Source organism: Hyalella azteca, unplaced genomic scaffold (assembly GCF_000764305.2).
Source record: "Hyalella azteca isolate HAZT.00-mixed unplaced genomic scaffold, Hazt_2.0.2 contig5880, whole genome shotgun sequence".
Classification (NCBI taxonomy): Eukaryota; Metazoa; Arthropoda; class Malacostraca; order Amphipoda; family Hyalellidae; genus Hyalella; species Hyalella azteca.
In genome coordinates this window covers 70,816-79,376 of record NW_025936059.1, presented here as the reverse complement: position 1 = coordinate 79,376, position 8,561 = coordinate 70,816, and positions in this window count along the sequence as shown.

Sequence of the window (8,561 nt, the reverse complement as noted above, 5' to 3'; positions counted from 1 at the left end):
CATTCAAGTGACTGTACGGCAATGAATATTCCCTAGTTTGTCTTTTCTTATCTGGGCATCAGGTTATCCTTAAAGTGACAACACATTACATGCTGAGGAAAAACTTGTATGAAGATAAGGAAAATGTTATGATCGTACAACCACACAGAACGAACCGGAATGTTGAATGTGAAGCGTTGTACAGATCCAAGATAAACTTTAATTGTTCACATCTCACATGGTATCTCACATCACATCTCACATCTCAACTTGTCACATGGCACATAGTTTACAAGGACAAAGGATGGACCATGAGGCGTTAACATTCAACTGGCGAGGCATATCAACTGGTCAGTTAAAATCTACATTTGCGCTGCTATAGTGAGTATATGGAACACATTTGGAACATAGTATTCACACCGCAGTAATAACGGGAAAAGAAATTCAGCGATGCGGCGTCTGCGTAGTTTTCCTTCACAGAAGAGCAGTTCGAGAGCGCTGCGTGGGCGGCTGCTGTGGAAGGCGTCGGTTTTTGGTTGCAGTTTGTGCTTTTGTGCGTCGGTGCGCGACGCGCGTTCCTGGACCAGTAAGATTTGGTGTATAAGCTCCCCTTCGACCTGTCGGTGATCCAACTGACGTGCGTGTGGGCGTGGGCCTTTTAAACGCTATGATAGGAGGCTGATATTTTGTTATGGCTTCGTCTGACGCCTACGCATGTTAGTGAGGCGTATGGGCGTTCTGAAAATGTGGCGTGAATTGTAAACATGGGTCATGCATTCGAAGACAGGGTTCTCGGTACATATGGGTCCCAGCTGATGTTACCACAGAAATCAGTCCTAAATGTAGAAGTTTCAATTCAGGCATGCCTTGTTCGTGATAAATTGCAGGAGAAGTAGCTAAGCCGATAGCAATAATAATATTAATAATAATAATAATTATAATAATACTAATAATAATAAGAAAAATAATAATAATAACTTTATTATTAACAATAATAATAATAATAATTAGGGCATGAGTCACGTGTGGCACGAAGGTGTTCACTTACCCTGTAGGGCATGAGTCACGTGTGGCATGAAGGTGTTCACTTACCCTGTAGGGCATGAGTCACGTGTGGCATGAAGGTATTCCACAAAGTGACATCACATTATCGGGAATGCATTAGAACGGGTTTGACCTATAGAAAATATATATAGAAAAATTGCTCGTGATCTTTGAATGTCCCTGGATTCAATGCCTGGAATTAAGCAAAGATCAACATGATGAATAAGTAAACAACACCAATCCTTTGATTAAATAACGGTAAAGTTCACAGTCAGTTAATTAGCTTGCCTATAGAATAAAACACGACACGAAGATCAATGGCTAATCGACGGATTTTGAATTCCAACTGTTGATGAATTCATGATGTGTATAAGTTGAAAAAAGGGCATCTTTCTTTTTAAAAACACTGGTTTCATGTCTTATTTTTCAACATTTTCTCAAGGTTAGTTCACCCCACCTTCCCTCACACTCACCCCACCTTCCCTCACACTCACCCCACCTTCCGTCACACTCACCCCACCTTCCCTCACACTCACCCCACCTTCCCTCACACTCACCCCACCTTCCCTCACACTCATCACACTTCACAAGTCTGCTCCTCTTAACCTCCTCGAATCACATCCGACCAACAACATTAATCCTCCTGCATCAACCTCTGATATTCCTACATTTAAATTACATTATTATGAGCTCTGTTGAACACATTCCACCTTTCTGACAGTTTCATACAGAAAAATAAATGATTCATGGCACTTCTGCAGAAATTTGGCAGTTGGGGCAGAAGACAAAATTATTCCTATCACTTCTCTTGAAAGTCGTCAGTTGGGAGCAAATAAAATAATTCCTAGCACTTCTGTTGAAAGTTGTCTGTTGGGGCAGCAAACAAAATTAATCCTAGCACTTCTGTAGGAGCTAGGTGTTAATTGCCGTTGTAAGAAATATAAAGAACTACCCAACTAAACTTCTCAACTTGAACAGCATTACAACAAATGTTTCGTGTCACTCATTCTCACGCGTCTGAACTTTTCTAGCTTCCCAATTTATATGAATCGATAATTAGCATTTAACCTGCTCTAAACATTTGGCCTTCTATTTAGGCCTATCAATAAGTCTGCATCTATCGTCCAGGCGACGGACTCTCACCTTGACCTTTACACAGAAACAGGATCCATCATCTGAATGCCTGACATCGATCACCTCAGAACAGACTTCTCCGCAGCCTGAGCTATGTTTTGTTTACAGTCTCGGCCTCAAGACGGTACTTCTCCGCAGCCTGAGCTATGTTTTGTTTACAGTCTCGGCCTCAAGACTGTGGCATTTTTGAGCGCCTGGCATCAGTTCCCACGTAAAACTTGTAAAACTTTTGTAAAACCATATAAGAGCTTTGTGTCGATTACAGAGTAAAATATGTGAGCCGATGTTGACTGCGTCTATGAAAAATGTATTATTATTGGCCTCATAACTTTGGAAAAGTGTTGGCGAATAATTGTATAATAATATTTATTGTAAGTGTATGTCATATATGTTGAATCGCTCGTATGTATATGCCATCTGTCACGCCGACCTCAAAATAGGCTAAAAATAATTCAGTTTCTCTACCCAAACTTGATATTTGAATTTACACATTTTGTGTTAAATCTTTAAAATTCTGACTCGAGGAAACTTCGCAAACTTCATATAAAATGTACAGATAATTTAAGATTGTTCTATAATATTCTATTGAAACAGAATTATCTCGCCTCTGCTATCGTTAGCGATATTTTAATGGATAAAACTCTGTTCAAATCTTCACAGGTGCCACGAAATCGGTAATTATTCATGTGGTCGAAAATGTCAGGCTATATGGACATAAATAAGTCCAGCTTTTACCTTCACAGATGCCTCCTACGCCACCATTTTTGTCCATAATTGAACGCACGTGTTTTATTTGCAGCACGTGTTTGCTTCTGGACGAAAATTTCATTAAAGTTACAGAAGATAATTAGGAGCTGGGGCTGGAGAATGCAGATGAATAGCTACGATGTTTTCTTAATACAAAGCTCGATATTTGTCGATATTTGTCCTCGTACCGGGCAATGCGATGTGTATAACGCAAATTAAAAGATGATGATAAAATGGTTGGAATATAAACGTCCTCTAAATTGATTTGAAGAATACAAAGCGATCATTTACATTTTAGTAGCTTGACAATACTTTATTGAAAGGGAACTCAAATATATTATTAATCAGTATTAGAAGTTGCAATTTAAATTTTTCACCTTTTTTCTTAAGTATATTATTAGGAAATTGAGAACTATATTTTACACGTTACTTACCAAATTGAAAAAAGAGATAGTTTTCTTTTGCAACCGTAAATTTGTGAACATATTAACAGTATCAAACAGCCAATGGGGAAAGTCTTCGTGAATCCGGATTCTAAAATCCTCTATTAAAGTTTATTTCCATCCTTATCTGCATGCTTATTCGCTCCGTTAACATCAGTCCGATCAGTTAAATTCCTCAATTATATTATCAACTTCATTTTTACAATAATTCTTTGAATTTATCTTTGGACTTATCTCGCTTTAATTACTAACCACAATACTGATTCGCTCTTCAAACAACGACATTTTTCTATAGGTCGATTGAGTGGACGAATCAACAAATAATATTTAGGATTTAATTCGGTCATTTAATTTAGTATTTTCAACTATTATAAATATTTCCACATAATCAGAGGCATCGCATTTTTGTCAGCAATCCTGAAAGTTAAACCACTCTTAAGAACAGGGGCCATACTTTCAAAACTCGCTAAGTGAACGTAAGTACTTACGCTCTATTTTCTTGTCTATGATTGGTGGATTTTGCTTGAAAGGCCGCCAATGATTGGCTGATGCACTTATGATCTCTTAACTTGTTTGAAAGTATGGCCCAGAACGGCATTATCTTCCATGCGAACAACGTTCAACAGTTGCTGCCGCCAGCGCTTGTATTGTCCAACCGAGTAAAGGGTGAACCTGCCGACCAAAACGACAAAAAATATCTTAAATTTTTACATAACTCAGAGAAACTATTCTCGTGGAAGGTCTGGATGTATTTTGGGTGCAAACTCAAAAAATTTGTATTTCTAGAACACAAAATTTTAATTGTTTGTCCGAACGATTTGCATTATCAGGAAGCAAAAATTTCTGGAAAAATTAGTGAACTACAGCAAAAAGTTTCGCGCCAGAGATAAAGTTCATCTTGAATCAAATTTGGATTTTCAAGGACGTCTCGCTTGCGTATTATCAGCACTGTTCTGCATTTCCGACAACAAATGCAGTAAAAAAATTGCAACATTTTTGAAGAATCAAGTAATGCATGTCGATCTTTTGATTTAGTGAGAAACATACTGCAATGATCGGAATGACTTGATTTCGCAAGCAATATATAAGGACTATATTGCAAGGGGACGTATAATGTTATTGTAAATATTATATTAGTAATTGTATACAGACTATAGACCCAATTTGGGCAAAAATCGTTATGAGAATTTAAACATCAGTTTACTAAACCATTTTATACATTTGTACATTTAACCAATCCTTATATATGCCTTTTACATATATTAAAAAATCTCCTCTGCTAATCACTCATAATTAATAAACGCTAGCATCGTTGCCAGCATCAGAGCGAGTGCTCCCATATTGTGCATTTATCAAATATTTGTTTTTAGTTGTCCTTGCCATTGATAAATAATAATTGAAACTGCAATAGATACGATAGCGTAAATTGTAATAATTTTTGCATTTAATTCATAAGTCGAACGATCCGGGCAGAATGCGGAAAATTGTACACTCCCCTTCCCCACCACCTCATAAGTGATAGTTTTACTCTGCCTCCCCACCACCTCATAAGTGATAGTTTTACTCTGCCTCACACCACCTCATAAGTGATAGTTTTACTCTGCCTCACACCACCTCATAAGTGATAGTTTTACTCTGCCTCACCTCCAGTGTGTAAGTAATTGTTCTCTCTCAGTATAAACAAACTCTCACAAGTTTCTCCACTTCTTACTCTTATTTCAGCTCAGTTCCACGAGCTTCCGCCAAGTGAAGCATTCGGAATGTTGTCTAAATATGCATTGCCAGCCTCTGCTCCATTTAAAAGTTCCTCGTTCTCAGGTTCACCAGAACTTCACATCTCACCCCTGCTGGGAAAAGGCCGTGGGGCGGCCGTGGGGAGGCCGTGGGGAGACCGTGGGGATGAAGGGTAGAGCGGGGGAGTGGGGAGTGGGGAGGAAGGGTAGAGTGGGGAGTAGTGTGGGGAATGGAAAGTGTAGAGTCGGAGTTGAAGGTGTAGAGAGATGGTCGGAAGTGTAGGGCGAGAAACAGAATTATCGAATTGGGAGAGGGAAATGTAGAAAGGGTGTCGGAAGTGTAGAGTGAGGAGTGGGAGGTGTCAAGTGGGAAGTCGGAAGTGAACGCTATACTTACTTATTGTGGAAAGAATATCTAATTAAGCGCTAATAATAATCTTGCGAATTTAAGTTCAAACTCTACTTACAATCCTTAGAATGTGAAGAAAAAGACTGAAGCGTTCTGGGGTCACATCCAGCACAGCAGACTGGAGAAATACAAGCCCAGCAGAGTCACAGCACAGACCTGCACAGCACAGACCTGCACAGCACAGACCTGCACAGCACAGACCAGACCTGCACAGCACAGACCTGCACAGCACAGACCTGCACAGCACAGACCTGTACAGCACAGGACAGACCTGCACAGCACAGACCTGCACAGCACAGCACAGACCTGCACAGCACAGACCTGCACCGAATAAGTTTTTGTCGTCGAACAACAACTGCCGCAAATTTTTAAGACTTTCTGACAAGAAATTGCGTTTTCTCATTTAATTTCCTTCAAAAAGTGATAAAAATTAATCCGGAAGAAAAATGATGCAGTACAGTGCAATGCAGAATAATATACGGAGTTTTAAATGCAATGCAGAATAATTTGGGGAGTTTTACAGTAACTGGGAGTGGCGGGGGGTGGGGATGGGGAGCAGGCTTGGGGTAAGTTTGTCTAGACGCGATATCGAGTCCCCCCCCCATGGCCTGGGGAGGCCGGAGGATTTATGCGCATCTGCAACTACGCCTCCCTCCTCTCCATACGCTTCCCCTCCTCCCCATACGCTTCCCCTCCTCCCATACGCTTCCCCTCCTCCCCATACGCTTCCCCTCCTCCCCATACGCTTCCCCTCCTCCCCAACACTTTTTGGTCTTGCATGGCAGTTGCGCAATTAAATGTTATTATATTTTTCGTTGTAAGATCAGTTTGGTGTTTGACTTGATAAGATTTTTATATAAGATAACTTATCGCTAGTTTATTCGTCTTAATTGAATGACCTCTCATCCTTGCTCGCAGCTCAATACTCGATCGCAGATAACAACCACATGCTTATCAGTAAAGTTGTTTGTGCGTTCGATGGCTTGTCATAGGACAACTTGAGTTCCCGGAGGAGCGAGAGAAAAGTCGGCAGCTCCATACGATGTTTTACAGTTAACGACTTCCCAACTGTTCGTCCTTAAAGATTGAGTTTTGGTTCGTTCGTCTTTGCTTTTATGTAGGATTAAACCCCATCCATGACAATCAAGAAGAGGATTTTTCTCTAGATGAAAAATTAATTGAAGTATAACCATAAAGACAATACATTGATAGAATATGAGTACAAATTTAAAGCAATAATACGAGAAATAACTCTTGAAATGATCACTAAGAACATCTAGGAAAACGCTTCTCGAAAATAACTTATGATGAATTTCAGAAAATCTTAAGACGCCTATTGATAACTTATGATTATTGTCAGTTAATCTTAGGATCCAGTTTTTAGTAGAACTTCGTTTACGTCCTGAGATCTTTGGAGGAGTTTTGGCTGCGTCAGATGAAAGAAGCTGTAACTAGTGCGGCGGAACGTAGCCGCACTAGTAGATCCGCTGTCTCCAATCATACCTAATTGTATTTTTTATCAATTTTGTTCTTACCTCAAGAAAAATAGTGCTTCATCAGCCCTACAGAGGCTCCATAAGGGTGCACTCCGCTCCATGCACTCCAGAGTGGCGGTGCACTCCGCTCCATGCACTCCAGAGTGGCGGTGCACTCCCCTGCATGCGTAGAATCCTACGAAGCCACGGACGTTACGAAGCGTCGGTATCTTTAAACGGAAAAAATTAGAAAGAATTATCGACTGCTTGATGAATAGTCTTTCTTTATGAATCCCTTGAATGTCATTAATATTGTAATTCCTATAATTGTAATTCACCTTCCATTGTGTAGTAAGTGAGTTAAAATAGAGAATTACATTATTAACAGCATTCAAATATGTTTGTGAAGTAAGACATTTCACCAATCAGTCCATTATTATTAAATTAGTTTTAATCGTTAAAATACGACATTTATGAAGTTAAATTATATCAATATTTTTCCGTCTCAGTTCATTTGTTATATGAGATAAGCAATAGTTGTGTTTCTTTAGGGCAGTACCCGAAGCAGACTCATGAGATCGTCCATCAGCTGACTGCATGGCTAGCAACCAACCCTTCAGAAGCGCGCGTGATGTAGGTGGTCAAATAGATGTACCCCATTTGTTAACATATGGAGAATGTAATACTTTTACACAAGCAAGATGTATTCGTAACAGAAGCTTAAATTAAGATTTAATCAAATAATAAATTGACAAACAGTCTTTAATCGCACCGTCCGGACTCAGGCATCGGTCGGCATGGCTCGCCATGCTCTTGCACCGTCTGTTGTTTTCTCTTGGTATGAACCCTGTCGCTCTTATAATATTTCTTATGAAGAATGCGCAACTCGTCACTAGGTCCTATATTTGGGACAAACATTTGGTCCTTGATATAGATAATGGGGTAATTTAGCAAGCGGTTAATTGAATAGCTTATTTTACTCGTGGGTGTCCTGGGTGAAAGCAAGATGACGGCGTCCATGCAGGTTTATAGTAGAGGTCTATTTTGGCGACCTCCTTCCAATTCCTTGAAACTCCCGAGCTGATTATAGTTCTGCTCTACGTTTGCCTAAAGGAACCCAAAATAGCAGATCATTTACTTAATGATCCTTCACTACATTGAAATTGGTTAGCAGGAATTTCCGATGGGCTTTCACGCGACTGAATCCTAGATCTTTCTATCAATGACACTTGAGTCGCGGCTGGACTTATCCTTGCAAAAGTTTCCCTCCGGACTGGAGCCACTCACATATAAAGCCATATATGGTACATGAAATTTGATCAGAACTTGCCGGTAACTTGCTGGATGCTCAGATATTTTTTGCACTAAAAGAAGCAAACCCATTTTATTACATCTTACTTCGTGTATTGCTGGCTGGTCATGTGGAATTGAACATTTGTTGGAAACATTTTGCCTGTTTGAAGCTATGTCTCTTAGATTCGAAGTTATAAACTATTCCTACAAATAGCAGATCTCGTCGTCGTTTATTTCAAACACTTTCACCATTTAATAATTTATGCTACCAAGCTTTTTCCCGCACGCGTAGCTAAAAATTGAG